The sequence below is a fragment of the Triticum urartu genome, chromosome 3 (genome assembly GCF_003073215.2).
Source record: "Triticum urartu cultivar G1812 chromosome 3, Tu2.1, whole genome shotgun sequence".
Classification (NCBI taxonomy): Eukaryota; Viridiplantae; Streptophyta; class Magnoliopsida; order Poales; family Poaceae; genus Triticum; species Triticum urartu.
Window position 1 is genome coordinate 241,138,488 of NC_053024.1, and position 20,156 is coordinate 241,158,643.

Sequence of the window (20,156 nt, forward strand, 5' to 3'; positions counted from 1 at the left end):
AGAAATTCCTGTTAGTTTGGTATATGACCAAGTCGAAGTAGCCGCCTGATATTCCCAACAGGATTGCAAGTTAGACAGTCTGTTAGACGGTGTAGATGATGAAGTTTTTGACTCTAATTGACTATGTACTTTCCTTGACATATTTTTCCCTAGTCGGATTTGTAAAATGATTGTCATGGCAAACCTTTTCGCTTAGAGCTCTGGACCCAAAGGTGCGGAGTGTTTCCGAATACCCGAGCGACAAAAAATAGACCGGGGTATGCGTGGAAACTAGGCGTAGGGGTCATAGTTGCTTGAACAGACAAGTTGTATCCGGCTAGCTATGTTATATTACATTGTGATTGTAAGAAACATCTTCCAGAGAGAATATTTCCGTTAAGGGTTCCATTCCCTGGGATAGTCTGTTGGAAATATGCCCTAGAGGCAATAATAAATTAGTTATTATTATATTTCCTTGTTCATGATAATTGTTTATTATCCATGCTAGAATTGTATTGATAGGAAACTCAGATACATGTGTGGATACATAGACAACACCATGTCCCTAGTAAGCCTCTAGTTGACTAGCTCGTTGATCAATAGATGGTTACGGTTTCCTGACCATGGACATTGGATGTCATTGATAACGGGATCACATCATTAGGAGAATGATGTGATGGACAAAGACCCAATCCTAAGCCTAGCACAAGATCATGTAGTTCGTATGCTAAAGCTTTTCTAATGTCAAGTATCATTTCCTTAGACCATGAGATTGTGAAACTCCCGGATACCGTAGGAGTGCTTTGGGTGTGCCAAACGTCACAACGTAACTGGGTGGCTATAAAGGTACACTATAGGTATCTCCGAAAGTGTCTGTTGGGTTGGCACGAATCGAGACTGGGATTTGTCACTCCGTGTAAACGGAGAGGTATCTCTGGGCCTACTCGGTAGGACATCATCATAATCTGCACAATGTGATCAAGGAGTTGATCACGGGATGATGTGTTACGAAACGAGTAAAGAGACTTGCCGGCAACAAGATTGAACAAGGTATCGGGATACCGACGATCGAATTTCGGGCAAGTATCGTACCGCTAGACAAAGGGAATTGTATACGTGATTGATTAAGTCCTTGACATCGAGGTTCATCTGATGAGATCATCGTGGAACATGTGGGAGCCAACATGGGTATCCAGATCCCGCTGATGGTTATTGACCGGAGAGTCATCTCGGTCATGTCTGCATGTCTCCCAAACCCGTAGGGTCTACAAACTTAAGGTTCGGTGACGCTAGGATTATAGAGATATTAGTATGCGGTAACCCGAAAGTTGTTCGGAGTCCCGGATGAGATCCCGGACGTCACGAGGAGTTCCAGAATGGTGCGGAGGTAAATATTTATATATGGGAAGTCTTGTTTTGGTCGCCGGAAAAGTTTCGCGCATTATCGGTATTGTACCGGGAGTGCCGAAAGGGGTCCGGGGGTCCACCAAGGGGGTCAACCTGCCCCAGGGGCCACATGGGTTGTAGGGGTGTGCGCCTTGGCCTATATGGGCCAAGGACAGCAGCCCCAAGAGGCCCATGCGCCAAGAGATAAGGGAAAGGAAGAGTCCTAAAGGGGGAAGGCACCTCCTAGGTGCCTTGGGGAGGATGGACTCCTCCCTGGCCGCACCCTTCCTTGGAGGAAGGGCGAAGGCTGCGCCCCCCCTCTCCCTTGGCCCTATATATAGTGGGGGGAAGGGAGGGCAGCAATACCTAAGCCCTGGCGCCTCCCTCTCCCTCCCATGACACATCTCCCTCCTCCCGCAGCTCTTGGCGAAGCCCTGTTGGAATCCCGCTACTTCCACCACCACACCATCGTGCTGCTGGATCTCTATCAACCTCTCCTCCCCCTTGCTGGATCAAGAAGGAGGAGACATCGCTGCTCCGTACGTGTGTTGAACGCGGAGGTGCCGTCCGTTCGGCGCTAGGATCATCGGTGATTTGGATCACGACGAGTACGACTCCATCAACCCCGTTCTGTTGAACGCTTCCGCGCGCGATCTACAAGGGTATGTAGATCCACTCCTCCCTCATTTCTAGATGACTCCATAGATTGATCTTGGTGATACGTAGAAAATTTTGAATTATTGCTACGTTCCCTAACAGTGGCATAATGAGCTAGGTCTATGCGTAGTTTCTATGCACGAGTAGAACACAAAGTAGTTGTGGGCGTTGATATTGTTCAATATGTTTACCGTTACTAGTCCAATCTTGATTCGGTGGCATTGTGGGATGAAGCGGCCCGGACCGACCTTACACGTACTCTTACGTGAGACTGGTTCCACCGACTGACATGCACTAGTTGCATAAGGTGGCTAGCGGGTGTCTATCTCTCCCACTTTAGTCGGATCGGATTCGATGAAAAGGGTCCTTATGAAGGGTAAATAGCAATTGGCATATCACGTTGTGGTTTTTGCGTAGGTAAGAAACGTTCTTGCTAGAAACCCATAGCAGCCACGTAAAACATGCAAACAACATTTAGAGGACGTCTAACTTGTTTTTGCAGGGTATGCTATGTGATGTGATATGGCCAAGAAGAATGTGATGAATGATATGTGATGTATGGGATTGATCATGTTCTTGTAATAGGAATCACGACTTGCATGTCGATGAGTATGACAACCGACAGGATCCATAGGAGTTGTCTTTATTTATTTATGACCTGCGTGTCGACATAAACGTCATGTAATTACTTTACTTTATTGCTAACCGTTAGCTGTAGTAGTAGAAGTAATAGTTGGCGAGACAACTTCATGAAGACACGATGATGGAGATCATGATGATGGAGATCATGGTGTCATGCCGGTGACGATAATGATCATGGAGCCCCGAAGATGGAGATCAAAAGGAGCAATATGATATTGGCCATATCCTGTCACTATTTGATTGCATGTGATGTTTATCATGTTTTTGCATCTTGTTTACTTAGAATGACGGTAGTAAATAAGATGATCCCTCATAATAATTTCAAGAAAGTGTTCCCCCTAACTGTGCACCGTTGCGACAGTTTGTTGTTTCGAAGCACCACGTGATGATCGGGTGTTAGATTCTAACGTTCACATACAACGGGTGTAAGACAGATTTACACACGCGAAACACTTAGGTTGACTTGACGAGCCTAGCATGTATAGACATGGCCTCAGAACACAAGAGACCGAAAGGTCGAGCATGAATAGTATGGTAGATGCGATCAACATGAAGATGTTCACCGATGATGACTAGTCCGTCTCACGTGATGATCGGACACGGCCTAGTTGACTCGGATCATGTAATCACTTAGATGACTAGAGGGATGTCTATCTGAGTGGGAGTTCATAAGATGAACTTAATTATCCTGAACATAGTCAAAAGGTCTTCGCAAATTATGTCGTAGCTCGCGCTTCAGTTCTACTGTTTGGATATGTTCCTAGAGAAAAATTTAGTTGAAAGATGATAGTAGCAATTATGCGGACTAGGTCCGTAAACTGAGGATTGTCCTCATAGCTTCATAGAAGGCTTATGTCCTTAATGCACCGCTCAGTGTGCTGAACCTCGAACGTCGTCTTTGGATGTTGCGAACATCTGACATACACATTTTGATAACTACGTGATAGTTCAGTTAAACGGTTTAGAGTTGCGGCACCAAAGACGTTTTGAAACGTCGCGAAACATATGAGATGTTTCGAGGGCTGAAATTGGGATTTCAGGCTCGTGCCCACGTCAAGAGGTATAAGACCTCCGACGATTTTCTTAGCTTGCAAACTAAGGGAGAAAAGCTCAATTGTTGAGCTTGTGCTCAGATTGTCTGAATACAACAATCACTTGAATCAAGTGGGAGTTGATCTTCCAGATGAAATAGTGATAGTTCTCCGAAGTCATTACCACCAAGCTGCTAGAGCTTCGTGATGAACTATAATATATCAGGGACATATATGATGATCCTTGAGATATTCGCGATGTTTGACAGCACAAAAGTAGAAATCAAGAAGGAGCATCAATTGTTGATGGTTGGTGAAACCACTAGTTTCAAGAAGGGCAAGGGCAAGAAGGGATACTTCATGAAACGGCAAATCAGCTGCTGCTCTAGTGAAGAAACCCAAGGTTGAACCCAAACCCGAGGCTAAGTGCTTCTGTAATAAGGGGAACAGCCACTGGAGCAGAATTACCCTAGATACTTGGTAGATGAGAAGGCTGGCAAGGTCGATAGAAGTATATTAGATATACATTATGTTAATGTGTACTTTACTAGTACTCCTAGTAGCACCAGGGTATTAGATACCGGTTCGGTTGCTAAGTGTTAGTAACTCGAAATAAAAGCTACGGAATAAACCGAGACTAGCCAAAAGGTGAGATGACGATATGTGTTGGAAGTATTTCCATGGTTGATCAAATATCGTACGCTCCCTCTACCATCAAGATTGGTGTTTGCGTTGAGCATAGACATGATTGGATGATGTCTATCGCAATACGGTTATTCTTTTAAGGAGAGAGTAATGGTTACTCTGTTTATTTGAATAATACCTTCAATGGTCTTACACCTAAAATGAATGGTTTATTGAATCTCGATCATAGTGATACACATGTTCATGCCAAAAGATAGTAATGATAGTACCACCTACTTGTGGCACTGCCACGTAAGTCATATCGGTATAAAACGCATGAAGAAGCTCCATGTTGATGGATCTTTGGGCTCACTCGTTTTTGAAAAGTTTGAGGCATGCGAACCATGTCTATTGGTGTATATGCATGAAGAAACTCCATGCAAATGGACCGTTTGGACTCACTTGATTTTGAATCACTTGAGACATGCAAATCATACCACATGGGCAAGATGACTGAAAGCCTCGTTTTCAGTAAAATGGAACTAGAAAGCAACTTGTTGGAAGTAATACATTTTGATGTGTGCAGTCCAATGAGTGCTGAGGCATGTAGTGGATATCATTATGTTCTTACTTCACAGATGATTTGAGTAGATGTTGAGTATATTTACTTGATGAATCACGAGTCTGAATTATTGAAAGGTTCAAGTAATTTTAGGGTGAAGTTGAAAGATCGTCGTGACAAGAGGATAAAATATCTATGATATGATCATAGAGATGAATATCTGAATTACGAGTTTGGCATAGAATTAAGACATTGTGGAAATTGTTTCACAACTAATACAGCCTGGAACACCATAGTGTGATGGTGTGTCCGAACATCATAACTGCACCCTATTGGATATGATGCATACCATGATGTCTCTTATCGAATTACCACGATAGTTTATGGGTTAGGCATTAGAGACAACCACATTCACTTTAAATAGGGCACCACGTAATTCCGATGAGATGACACCGTATGAACTATGGTTTAGAGAAACCTAAGTTGTCATTTCTTAAAAGTTTGGGGCTGCGACGCTTATGCGAAAAAGTTTCAGGCTGATAAGCTCGAACCCAAAGCGGATAAATGCATCTTCATAGGACACCCAAAACAGTTGGGTATACCTCCTGTCTGAGAACCGAAAGCAATAAGGGATTGTTTCTAGAATCGGGTCCTTTCTCGAGCAAAAGTTTCTCTCGAAAGAATTGAGTGGGAGGATGGTGGAGACTTGATGAGGTTATTGAACCGTCTCTTCAACTAGTGTGTGGCAGGGCACAGGAAGTTGTTCCTGTGGCACCTACAACAATTGAAGTGGAAGCTTATGATAGTGATCATGAAACTTCAGATCAAGTCACTACCAAACCTCGTGGGATGACAAGGATGCATACTACTTCAGAGTGGTACGTGATCCTGTCTTGGAAGTCATGTTGCTAGACAACAATGAACCTACGAGCCATGGAGAAGCGATGGTGGGCCCGGATTCCGATAAATGGCTCGAGGCCATAAAATCCGAGATAGGATCCATGTATGAAAACAAAGTGTAGACTTTGGAAGAACTACTTGATGGTCGTAAGGCTGTTAGGTACATATGGATTTTAAAAGGAAGACGGACAATGATGGTAAGTATCACCATTAAGAAAGCTCGACTTGTCGTTAAGATGTTTTCCGACAAGTTCAAGGAGTTGACTACGATGAGACTTTCTCACTCGTAGCGATGCTAAGAGTCTGTTGGAGTTATATTAGCGATTACTGCATTATTTATGAAATCTTGCAGATAGGATGTCAAAACATTGTTTCCTCGACGATTTTCTTGAGGAAAGGTTGTATGTGATACAACCAGAAGGTTTTGTCAATCCTGAAAGATGCTAATAAGTATGCAAAGCTCCAGCAATCCTTCTAAGGACTGGAGTAAGCATCTTGGAGTTGGAATGTACGCTTTGATGAGATGATCAAAGATTTTGGGTTTATACAAAGTTTATGAGAAACTTGCATTTCCAAAGAAGTGAGTGGGAGCACTATAGAATTTCTGATGAGTATATGTTGTTGACATATTATGGATCAGAAATGATGTAGAATTTCTGGAAAGCATATAGGGTTATTTGGAAAGTGTTTTTCAATGGAAAGCCTGGATTAAGCTACTTGAACATTGAGCATCAAGATCTATAAGGATAGATCAAAACGCTTAATGGTACTTTCAAATGAGCACATACCTTGACATTATCTTGAAGGGGTTCAAGATGGATCAGTCAAAGAAGGAGTACTTGTCTGAGTTGTAAGGTATGAAGTTAAGACTTAAAGCTCGACCACGGCAGAAGAAAGAGAAAGGACAAATGTCGTCCCCTATGCTTTTGTCATAGGCTCTATACAGTATGCCATGCTGAGTACCGCACCTGATGTGTGCCTTGCCACTTATCTGGCAAGAGGGTACAAAGGTAATCTAGGAGTAGATCACCAGATAGCAGTCTAAATTATCCTTAGAGGAATAAGGATATGTTTCTCAGTTATGGAGGTCATAAAGAGTTCGACGTAAAGAGTTACGTCGATGCAAGCCTAACACCTATCCGGATAGCTCTAAGTAGAGATACCGGATACGTATAATGGAGCAACAATTTAGAATAGCTCCAAGTAGAACAGTTATTTGAAATGGTTCCAAATATAGCGTAGTAGCTGCATCTACAAGATGACATAGACATTTGCGAAGTACATACGGATCTGAAAGATTCAGACCCATTGACTATAACATCTCTCACAAGCATAACATGATCAAACCCAGAACTCATCGAGTGTTAATCACATGGTAATGTGAACTAGATTATTGACTCTAGTAAACTCTTTGGGTGTTAGTCACATGGGTATGTGACCTTGAGTGTTAATCACATATCGATGTGAACTGGATTATTGACTCTAGTGCAAGTGGGAGACTGTTGGAAATATGCCCTAGAGGAAATAATAAATTAGTTATTATTATATTTCCTTGTTCATGATAATCGTTTATTATCCATGCTAGAATTGTATTGATAGGAAACTCAGATACATGTGTGGATACATAGACAACACCATGTCCCTAGTAAGGCTCTAGTTGACTAGCTCGTTGATCAATGGATGGTTACGGTTTCCTGACCATGGACATTGGATGTCATTGATAACGGGATCACATCATTAGGAGAATGATGTGATGGACAAAGACCCAATCCTAAGCCTAGCACAAGATCATGTAGTTCGTATGCTAAAGCTTTTCTAATGTCAAGTATCATTTCCTTAGACCATGAGATTGTGCAACTCCCGGATACCGTAGGAGTGCTTTGGGTGTGCCAAACGTCACAGCGTAACTGGGTGGCTATAAAGGTACACTACATGTATCTCCGAAAGTGTCTGTTGGGTTGGCACGAATCGAGACTGGGATTTGTCACTCCGTGTAAGCGGAGAGGTATCTCTGGGCCCACTAGGTAGGACATCATCATAATGTGCACAATGTGATCAAGGAGTTGATCACGGGATGATGTGTTACAAAACAAGTAAAGAGACTTGCCGGCAACGAGATTGAACAAGGTATCGGAATACCGACGATCGAATCTCGGGCAAGTATCGTACCGCTAGACAAAGGGAATTGTATACGGGATTGATTAAGTCCATGACATCATGGATCATCCAATGATATCATCGTGGAACATGTGGGAGCCAACATGGGTATCCAGATCCCGCTGATGGTTATTGACCGGAGAGTCATCTCGGTCATGTCTGCATGTCTCCCGAACCCGTAGGGTCTACACACTTAAGGTTCGGTGACGCTAGGGTTATAGAGATATTAGTATGCGGTAACCCGAAAGTTGTTCGGAGTCCCGGATGAGATCTCGGACGTCACGAGGAGTTCCGGAATGGTCCGGAGGTAAAGATTTATATATGGGAAGTCTTGTTTTGGTCGCCGGAAAAGTTTCGCGCATTATCGGTATTATACCGGGAGTGCCGAAAGGGGTCCGGGGGTCCACCAAGGGGGTCAACCTGCCCTGGGGGCCACATGGGCTGTAGGGCCGTGCGCCTTGGCCTATATGGGCCAAGGACACCAACCCCAAGAGGCCCATGCGCTAAGAGATAAGGGAAAGGAAGAGTCCTAAAGGGGGAAGGCACCTCCTAGGTGCCTTGGGGAGGATGGACTCCTTCCTGGCCGCACCCTTCCTTGGAGGAAGGGCCAAGGCTGCGCGCCCCCCCTCTCCCTTGGCCCTATATATAGTGGGGGGAAGGGAGGGAAGCAATACCTAAGCCCTGGCGCCTCCCTCTCCCTCCCATGACACATCTCCCTCCTCCCGCAGCGCTTGGCGAAGCCCTATTGGAATCCCGCTACTTCCACCACCACGCCGTCGTGCTGCTGGATCTCTATCAACCTCTCCTCCCCCCTTGCTGGATCAAGAAGGAGGAGACGTCGCTGCTCCGTACGTGTGTTGAAGGCGGAGGTGCCGTCCGTTCGGCGCTAGGATCATCGGTGATTTGGATCACGACGAGTACGACTCCATCAACCCCGTTCTCTTGAATGCTTCCGCGCGCGATCTACAAGGGTATGTAGATCCACTCCTCCCTCGTTGCTAGATGACTCCATAGATTGATCTTGGTGATACGTAGAAAATTTTGAATTATTGCTACGTTCCCCAACATAGTCATGCGTTAATGTGCATGTCCAAACTGTGATTTGCAGAAATCGTAGTGTTCGTAACACATGGGGTGCTCACCATGGGGTGAATGAAAAAAACGTCTTTAGTATGCCGACCGAATATTCCCTTAAGAACGCTAGCTTTCGGCTTCACCCAGTCTGAGGTACACATCCAGATGACCCGACAGTAACAATCGCAGAGGTGCTCCCTTTATGTCCTAGCCGAACTAATAAGAACGTAGGGCATAAGCATAGGAGCCAGGCAACCCAGCTTGGCCAAAACTTAAGTCATATCGATGCATATAATGGCGAAGAAAAGGTACATATGAGGAGAACACACATATGTGACGAGCTTGATGCTCGAAAAATAACAATAATAAGCTTCTATCCAAGAAGCCCCCAGGTATAATGGACGTACATATTTGAGTATGTGTATGTCACAGGTGCACGGTTGAGCCGCGCGAAGAGCTTTAAAGGTAAAAAAGAAAAAGCAAAAAGAGAGGAAAAAGGTATTGGAAACAATAGGTAGAAGGAAATGAACAAAGAGTTCGGCACTAGGCATAGAATCTTCGGAGTCTGGCCGCGTTCCAGGGGTTCGGCTCTAGGTGATTGTCAGATGCATCACGCAGGCGGTACGCTCCCCCAGTGAGAACTTGGTCAATGATGAAGGGACCCTCCCACTTTGGCTTGAGTTTGTCCTTTTTCTTCTCCGGGAGGCGTAGAACAAGTTCGCCAATGTTGTAAGTCTTGGCCCGTACTTCTCTGCTTTGATATCTGCGGGCTTGCTATTGATAAAATGCGGCACGGGCTTTTGTGACGTCACGCTCCTCCTCCAAGAATCTAAGTTGTCCTGCCGATCGAGCTCGGCCTCTCTCTCTTCGTACATGCGCACTCGAGGTGAGTCATGAATAATGTCGCAGGGTAACATAGCCTTTGCGCCGTACACCACAAAGAAAGGTGTGTATCCGGTAGTGCGATTAGGCGTGGTCCACAGCCCCCAGAGTACGGAGTCGAGCTCCTCAACCCAGTGCTTGTCTGATTCTTTTAAAGACCGCACAAGTCTGGGTTTGATGCTGCTCATAATAAGATCATTGGCTCGTTTAACTTGACCATTTGTTTGCACATGATATACGGAGGCGTAATTGAGCTTAATGCCGAGATTAGCACACCATTTTTTCACCTCATCGGCTGTAAAGTTAGAGCCGTTGTCGGTGATGATGCTGTGTGGAACACCGTAACGGTGCACAACACCGGATATAAAGTCTATTACTGGTCTGGCTTCGGCCGTTTTAACTGGTTTGGCCTCTATCCACTTAGTGAACCTATCTACCATAATTAGGAGATATTTTTTCTTATGGCTGCCTCCTTTAAGGGGTCCAACCATGTCAAGCCCCCAGAATGCGAAAGGCCAAGTGATGGGGATTGTTTGTAGAGCAGTGGGCGGCATATGGCTTTGGTTGGCGAAAAGCTGGCATCCGACGCAACGTTGGACAAGGTCCTGTGCATCTGCTCGGGCCGTCGGCTAGTAGAAACCTGTATGGAAGGCCTTGCTTACAAGGGCCCGAGCTGCGGCGTGGTGACCACCCAGACCGACATGAATTTCAGCCAAAAGCCGCCGCCCCTCCTCCTCAGAGATACATCTTTGAAGCACTCCGGTAGCGCTTTTCTTGTAGAGTTCTCCTTCATGGACCTTATAGGCTTTCGAACGCCGAACAATGCGGCGGGCCTCATTCTGATCCTCAGGGAGATCTCGCCTATTGAAGTATGCCAAGAATGGTTCAGTCCATGGAGCAATGACTACCATTACAAGATGGGCCGATGATGTTGTTTCGGTGGCTGGGCCTCCGATGATGTCGGTATGTTCGGCATCTGGGGTTATGGTCGTGTACGGACTGACGCTGCCGCTCTCCCCTTGACACACCATGGATGGCTTGAAAAGCCTTTCCAAGAAGATGTTAGGTGGGACGGGGTCGTGCTTGGCTCCAATGCGAGCAAGGACGTCCGCCGCTTGATTACTCTCTCGAGCCACATGGTGAAACTCGAGCCCCTCGAACCAATCCGACATTTTGAGAACGGCGTTATGGTAAGCCGCCATCTTCAGATCCTTGGCATCAAAATCTCCATTTATTTGAGATATCACGAGGTTCGAGTCCCCGCGCACTTCCAGGTGTTGTATGCCCGTGGAGACAGCCATTCGAAGACCATGCAATAAAGCCTCGTATTCGGCTGCATTGTTGGAGTCTGTGTATAATATTTGGGGTACGTACTGAACTGTATCTCCAGTGGGGGATGTTAGGACAACGCCTGTCCCTAAGCCTGCTAGCATCTTGGAACCATCGAAATACATGACCCAGTTGGAATATGTGTCGTACTCTTTAGGGAGTTCGACTTCTATCCATTCGGCGATGAAGTCTACCACTACTTGGGATTTGATGGCCCGGCGTGGCTTATATGTTATATCGAATGGAAGGAGCTCAATGGCCCACTTGGCAATCCGGCCCGTTGCGTCGTGATTGTTTATTATGTCGTTCAGTGGAACTCCGGAAGCCAATGTGATCGAGCACTCTTGGAAATAGTGTCATAGCTTCTGGGATGCCATGAAGACCACATATGCTATCTTTTGATAATGAGGGTACGGGGATTTGCATGGAGTTAGGACGGTTGATACGTAGTATACCGGCTTCTGAAGTGGGAATATGTGTCCGTCCTCTTCTCGTTCGACGACGAGTACTGCGCTCACCACCTGGTGTGTTGCAGATATGTATAATAGCATTGGTTCGCTGGCGCTTGGTGCGGCTAGGATTGGGTTGCTTTCTAAAAGAGCCTTTATTTCTTCCAATCCGGTCGTTGCTGCATCTGTCCACTCGAAGTGATCAGTGCGTCGGAGGAGCCGATAAAGTGGCAATGCCTTTTCTCCTAGTCTGGAGATAAAGCGGCTTAAAGCTGCCAATTGTGATAAAGCTCGGATTTTGGCTGGATTTGCCTCGATTCCTCTACTGGAAACAATGAAGCCCAGTAATTTTCCCGAGGGGACACCGAATACGCATTTTTCTGGATTGAGCTTAATGTCATATGTCCGGAGATTGTCGAATGTGAGGCGTAAGTCATTTATCAATGATTCGATGCACTTAGTCTTGATGACGACGTCGTCCACATATGCTTCAACTATTTTACCAATTTGTTTCTCCAGGCATGTTTGAGTCATGCGTTGGTAGGTGGCACCGGCGTTTTTGAGCCCAAAGGGCATGGTGTTGAAGCAGAAAGGCCCGTATGGGGTAATAAATGCCATTGCGGCTTGGTCGGATTCCTTCATTTTAATTTGATGGTATTCAGAATATGCGTCAAGGAAACACAGTGAATCGTGTCCTGCAGTGGCGTCAATAATTTGATCGATGCGGGGGAGCGGGAATGGATCCTTAGGGCAAGCTTTGTTTAGGTCTTTGAAATCGACACACAAGCGCCATGATTTATCCTTCTTCGGCACCATCACCAAGTTTGCTAGCCAGCCCAGATGTTTTTATTTCTCTGATGAATCCGGCCTTGATTAGCTTGGCTAGCTCCTCCCGCATGGCTTGCCATTTGGGTTTGGAAAAGCGCCGCAATGTTTGCTTAACTGGCTTGTATCCCTTTAATACATTGAGGCTGTGCTCAGCCACCTGTGTGGGATTCCTGGTATATCAGAAGGGTGCCAGGAAAATATGTCCCAATTCTCGCGTAGGAACGGTCGTAGTGCGGCATCCACCGTTGAGTCTAGCTGTTCACCGATGGAGGCTGTTTCCTTTGGGTCCGTCGGGTGGACTTGAAATTTGACTATTTCATCTGCCGGTTTGAAGGAGGTGGATTTAGAGCGCTTGTTGAGGATTATGTCGTCCCTATCCACCGTTGAGTGCAGCGCGTTTAACTCTTCGGCCACAAGGGCCTCCGAGAGTGCCTCGAGGGCCAGGGAGGCTGTTATGTTTTCGGATCGGAGGGCTATACCTGGATCACTTGAGAGAGTGATAATACCGTTGGGCCCGGGCATTTTGAGTTTCATATACCAGTAATTAGGTATGGCTTGAAAGCGTGTGAATGCGTCTGGCCCCAACAGGGCGGGGTATCCACTCTTGAAAGGGGCCACTTGGAAGGTTATTTCTTCGGATCGGTAGTTATCCGGCGTGCCGAATACCACATCAAGTGTGATTTTTCCCGCGCATCGTGCTTCCCGGCTAGGAATAATTCCTCAGAAGGTCATGCTACTTTGCTCAATACGGCTACTGTCTATGCCCATTTTACTAAGTGTATCCTCATAGATGAGGTTTAACCCACTGCCGCCGTCCATTAGCACTTTGGTAAGTCGAAAACCGTCCATGATTGGATTGAGGACCAAGGCCGCTGGTGCTCAGACTGACCGGGCTTTTGGTTCGTCACTAGCACTAAAAGTTATGGCCGTGTTGTTCCAATGATTTATTGTTGCGATTTGACAGACTTCGGCAAGGTCGCGGAGTGCCCTCTTGCGCCGATTGTTTGAAGTGGAAGTCTCAAAGACTGTCAATACTCTGTGGTCGTTGTGTTCTGGGGGGAGTTGTTCCTAGGTATGTTTGGTGAGGATATCCTCGCCACTCTTGGCCACTTGCCGGATTATCCAACATGCTCTAAGGCTGTGGGTAGGTATGGTATCCGGTGTTGTGTGTATTTTGCACGGCCTGTCGAGCCATCCTTCCAGAACGGTTCCGCGCCCCGTAATGGGTTTGGGTTTCTTTACTGCTGTGTTGGGCACCTCTCAAGGGTGCATCCTTTTTGTCCGAAAAAAGGTTGAGTGGGAGATGGCGGCTACCTGTAACGCCCCACATGTAACATGCCATATTTGTATTCCAACTCTTGCCATTTCCGGCACTAAGTTATGATATTTCCTCGTTGTCGGGTTTTGTCTTCGTGTTGGTTTTTTCTTTGTCATGCATCTCATATCATGTCATCATGTGCATCGCATTTGCGTACGTGTTCGTCTCATGCATCCGAGCATTTTCCCCGTTGTCCGTTTTGCATTCCGACACTCCCATGTCCTCCGGTGTCCCATTTTACCTCTTTCCGTGTGCGGGTGTTAAACGTTCTCAAATTGGACCGAGACTTGCCAAGCGGCCTTGGTATACTATCGGTAGACCACCTGTCAAGTTTCATGCCATTTGGACTTCGTTTGATACTCCAACGGTTAACCGAGGAACCGAAAAGGCCTCGTGTGTGTTGCAGCCCAACACCTCTCCAAAGTGGCCCAAAACCCACCTAAACCCCCTCCATCATCTCGGTCGTTCGATCATGATCGCGTGGCCGCAAACCGTGCTCAATTTGGAGCCTCCTGGATCCCTCTACCTATAAAAAGGCATCTCCCCAGAAATTTTCGGATCAAACCCTAGATCCCTCTCCCCTCCGCGCGGCCGGACGTGTCCGCCCACCGCCAGACGAAATCGCCACCGTGCACGGAACCATCAGAGAGCGCCGCGTGTCCTGCCGGCCACCTCCCGCGCCACGACCCGCCTGGGCCCGAGGAGGGCCGCCGAGGCCCATCCGGCGCCCTGCGCCGCCCGGTCGTCTCCCCGCCACCCGATGACCCGCGCCGCCCTCCGCCTCGCCGCCGTTCGCCTTCTCCGCTGCCAGCCACCGTAGCCGACCTCGCCGGTCGCCGTCGACGCCGGCAAGCGCCGCCGACCCCGCGCCGCCCCGATGCCGCGCCCCGCCGCCGCCCGACCGTGTCCAAGCGCCGCCGCGCCTTGCCGGTCTCCGCCCGCGCCGCCCCGTCGTCTCTCCGGCGAGCCCCGGCCGGGATCTACCTCAGCTCCGGCGAGCTCGAGCCGCCTCGGTTCATGTTCCCGGACGAACCCTAGATCTGGAGAGGTTGACTTTATAGGGGTGTATGCCATGTATTTTTGTGATCTCTATGGTGACTAGCACAAGCATGCAAAGTAGCTCTCGTAATGTTGCTGATTTCAGGGACTTAGAAATCTTCTAAGTCTTTTCCCTGATGATATTTTTATGCCATGTATTCTTGTTGCTACAGAGTGATCCATGCCTCTTTTGAGCATGTTCAGTAAGGATCATTTTGAGATAATGTTATGCTTTATCCATCCATGCCTTTGTTTGCAATTATGGAGTGCTCTAGGATGACTCAATCAAGCTCTACTTTTGCTATAAAATGTTCCTGGCAGATTGTTTACATGTTAAGCAATTTTGCCGAGGTTGTTGTAGTTGATCCGTGCATGCTATGAGGTTGTTCTTGCCATGTTTAGCTTCTATGCCATGTCTACTTGCTGGGTGTATGCTTAGTTTGTCATGCAATGCTTTGTGGTGAGTGCATCGAGCTCGTAAACATGCCTACGTGAATCTGCTTTGCCATGTTCCAGTTTTTCTACTAAGTCTGAGTCTGTTAACGAAAGTTGCTATGTTCACATGGTTGCCATTGTATTTTCTGATCCCTTTTGGCTTATGGTAAGTAAGGGACTTTTGTTGTATGCTTTGAGTAGCTTCATGCCATGCCTTGCTTTGCCATGATATGTTCCTGTAGCATGTTGTTATCGTGCTTTAAACATTGCTTCCTGATGTTAAATTCCTGGCAAGTTGTTATTTTCTCTAAGTCTGTAACATGATATCTTTTGCACTTTTGCCATGCTTGTTTGAACCTGCTATTATGTGAATTAGCCGTAGCTCAGTGTTCATGTTTTGTCCAGCATCTTGAGTGGATCCCTGCCATGTGCTTTGTTGTTATGTTAGAGTGTAGTAGCTTGTTCTTGATGCATTTAGATGGCTTCGTGCTGTTAATTGCAGATAGGTGCCATATTTGTTTGTCTTGTCATTTGCAAACCGTGCATCCGATCCAGTGATCTTTATATCGATTTCAATCAAAATCAACTCATCTTTCCATTGGCATTCTTGGTTTTCCAAGTTGAGGCCAGGTTCGATCTTTCCTTTCCGAAACATGCATATGCATCGCATAACACATCCCACATATCATACCATGTTTTGCATCATGTTGTTTGTGCATTGCGCGTGGTTGATTGTGGTTCCCTTTGTTTGTGTTCTTGCTCTGGGTAGAGTCGGGAGACGAGTACGTGATCGAGGAACCCGTTGAGTATGCTTACAAGGATCAAGCTAACGTCAACTCGGAGAACTTTGCAGGCAAGATGACCATACCCTCGAAATCACTTCTATCTTTGCTTGCTAGATGCTCGCTCTTCTGCTATGCCTATGCTACGATACCTATCACTTGCTTACCATGTTCCCCCTATATTTCCATGTCAAACCTCTAACCCACCTTGTCCTAGCAAACCGTTGTTTGGCTATGTTACCGCTTTGCTCAGCCCCTCTTATAGCATTGCTAGTTGCAGGTGAAGATTGGAGTTTGTTCCTTATTGGAACATGTTTATTGTTGGGATATCATTATTATATCTTGTTTACTTTAATGCATCTATATACTTGGTAAAGGGTGGAAGGCTCAGCCTTATGCCTTGTGTTTTGTTCCAATCTTGCCGCCCTAGTTTCCGTCATACTGGTGTTATGTTCCTTGATTTTGCATTCCTTACACGGTTGGGTTATAATGGGAACCCCTTGACAGTTTGCCTTGAATAAAACTCCTCCAGCATGGCCCAACATTGGTTTTACCATTTGCCACCTAGCCTCTTTTCCCCTTGGGTTCCGCGGACTCAAAGGGTCATCTTTATTTTAAACCCCCGGGCCAGTGCTCCTCTGAGTGTTGGTCCAACCTGTCAGCTGCCGGTGGCCACCAGGGGCAACTCTGGGCTGGCCTACCGGAACCTTGGACAATCCGGTGTGCCCTGAGAACAAGATATGTGCAGCTCCTATCGGGATTTGTCGGCACATTCGGGTGGCTTTGCTGGTTTAGTTTTACCATTGTCGAGATGTCTTGTAACCGGGACTCCGAGTCTGATCGGGTTGTCTTGGGAGAAGGAATATCCTTCGTTGACCGTGAGAGCTTGTGATGGGCTAAGTTGGGACACCCCTGCAAGGATTTGAACTTTCGAAAGTCGTGCCCGCGGTTATGGGCAGATGGGAATTTTTTAATGTCCGGTTGTAGAAAACCTAAAACTTAACTTAACTTAATTAAAATGAAGCAACATAGTGTATGGCTGTGATGGTCTCTTTTTGGCGGAGTCCGGGAAGAGAACACGGTCTCGTGTTATGCTTGAACGTAGGTTGTTCTAGGATCACTTGTTGATCATAGTTTATCGATCGTGCCTTTGCCTTCTCTTCTCGCTCTCATTTGCGTATGTTAGCCACCATATAGGCTAGTTCTTGCTGCAGCTCCACCTCATACCTTTTCCCCCTACCTATGAGCTTAAATAGTCTTGATCACGAGGGTGTGAGATTGCTGAGTCCCCGTGACTCACAGATTACTTCCAAATCTAGATGCAGGGACCGATGATACCATTCCAGGAGATTCGACTAAGCTCAAGTGGGAATTCGATGAGGACTTAGGACGATACTACGTTTCCTTTCTAGACGATCAGTAGTGGAGCCCAGTTGGGTTGATCGGGGACATTATGCATTTGGGGTTGTGTTTATTTTGGTTCCATAGTCGGACCTTGATTGTATCTGGATGAATGTAATGATATATTTATGCTATTGTGTGATGTGGCGATTGTAAGCCAACTATGTACCTCTTTCCTTATTCAGTACATGGGTTGTGTGAAGATTACCCCACTTGCGACATTGCTTACAATGCGGTTATGCCTCTAAGTCGTGCTTCGACGCGTGAGAGATATAGCCGCATCGTGGGTGTTACAAGTTGGTAATCAAAGCCTTCCCCGACTTAGGAGCCCCCTGCTTGATCGAATCGTTGGCATTGTTGAGTCTAGAAAAATGTTTTGAGTCATTTAGGATTATATATATCGGAGAGTAGGATTCTTTTTACTCCTCAGTCCCTTCGTCGCTCTGGTGAGGCATCCTAACGTAGAGTTTTGACTCTTCTCTTCTCAAATTTCACTAAATTTTTTTTAGGATCACGCGGGTATCTTGGAATCATTCCGATGGTTTTGTGACAAGAACATTGTTCTTGGTGCCTCCTGACATTTAGGGGTTGTGGCAGTGTCTCGGGGAGTTGAGCTCCGAGGTGTTGTCATCACAATTTTATCGTTGCAGTTCTGGAATACCTGAGTTTCGCCGACATCGAAAATCTCTTTTATGCAGTTGTTGGTGAGATAACCTCGACGCCACCCAGTACTGGGGCGGGAGTTCGGGAGTATTGCCATAACTCGTATAACGTATGCTTTTCGAAAGTTGAGGTAAATGATTTCTGAAGGTTTCTTGGTTATGTGTTGAAGGATGGATACAGCTGGATGTAGGATTTGCTAGATTTGGGTGAGATATTATGCTTCCCCTGTATCCCCAACACCTGATTGCATAACCGGGAAAGGTTCGAGAGTTTCATAGGTGGGAATTCATGTAGCTCTAGTATTTCTTCCGCAGATATTTGGTTTGTGATTGGGTAATCCTCACCAAGTATTTGTTCTTGTCCGTACCTTGTGGTTTTATTCATCTACCTCTATCTAAATGGCTTCTCAATTTATGGAAGTGTGACCATTTCAATTGGAATTCATTCGTTCATTTTGTTCGGATGTTAAGACTATATGTTGCAATTTCGATCCATTTGATTCAGCTTGAATATATGTCTGTCAAGATGCTAACGGATGTCACCCTCTTCAGGATGGCTCCTCCAACGCGTCAGAATCCTGAACCGCTGCCACCACCTCCACCTCCGAAGGCATGGTGAGCTGTGATGGCCGCTACCAATGCCAACACGCAGATGCTTATGCAACTCTTGCAAAGCGCAACCAAGCAAATCAAGGCCATGGCAACAATCAGAATCAATTTGCTACACTCAACCAGTTCCTCGCTAACCAGACAAAGACCTTCAGTAACTGTGTCAAGGCAACAGACGCTGATGATTGGCTCGTGGATATCTACAAGCATTTCGAGTGCAGCAATGTCAGACCTGAGGACTTTGTCAAGTTTACCTCGTTCCAACTCAAAGACCAAGCTGCAGAGTGGTATCAGCAATACAAAGATTCCCGAGGAGGTCGTGTGATACCTGGGATGAATTCCGTCAAGACTTCAAAGCTCACCACATTCCTTAGAGTGTTGTTGAGAGCAAGCGTGAGGAGTTCCGCAATCTGAAGCAAGGCAGCTTGTCTGTTTACCAGTATAACATCATGTTCCAGAAGCTCGCTTGTTTCGCTAAGCAAGACATCCCTGACGAGAAGAGCATGATTTATCAGTTCAGAGGTGGCCTCAGAGAAGATCTCCAACTAGCTCTTGTGCTTTTTGAGCCGAAGAAGTATGATGAGTTCTACAATATGGCACTGAAACAAGAGACTGCTCAGCTCAAGTGCGATGCTTCCAAGAAATGAGTCAGGGATGCAACTCCTTCTTCTTCAACTCAAGTGGTAACTAAGCAGCAAAATTATTGGTTGCCTCCTCCTCCATTCCGTCAGCCTTATCAGTAGAAGAGCAAAGGTGGCAATGGATCTTCCCGCCCACCCAACCCAGGCTTTCAGAACAAGACTTCGTCTCATGCTCCAAGATCAAGTGCTCCGTATCACCGTCCGCTCTCGGAGGTCATGTGCAACAAGTATCAGCAGAAGGGTCACTATGCCAACAAATGCTTCAATCAGAGGTGTCTTCCTCCTCCTCCTCCTGTGAGATCTGCCAGCACCACAGTGGTCAAGCATAATCCCATGTTCGCAAAGGTCAACTTGATGAACGCAACTCAGGAAAAGGACTCGTCAGATGTGATCATGGGTAACCTTCCTGTTAACGATATTCCTGCAAAAGTTCTTTTTGACACTGGTGCTTCGCATTGTTTCATCTCGAGACCATTTGCATCTAAGCATGAGTTGGCTTTCCAAGTTTTTCCTAGTCCACTAGCAGTTGTCTCACTAGGTAAACGCATGAATGCTAACTCCATGGTTCCGGATGTTACCATCACGATGGGTGACTACAAGTTTCTGTCTTCTCCTAATGTTCTTGGTGACTCGGATATTGATCTTATTCTCGGAATGGACTGGCTTTCTAAGCACAAGGCTCAGCTTGATTGTGCTGCCAGGCAGATTCAATTGACACATTTGTTTGAGGACTTAATTGTCTTTGCTGCTTGTGATGATACCATTCGATT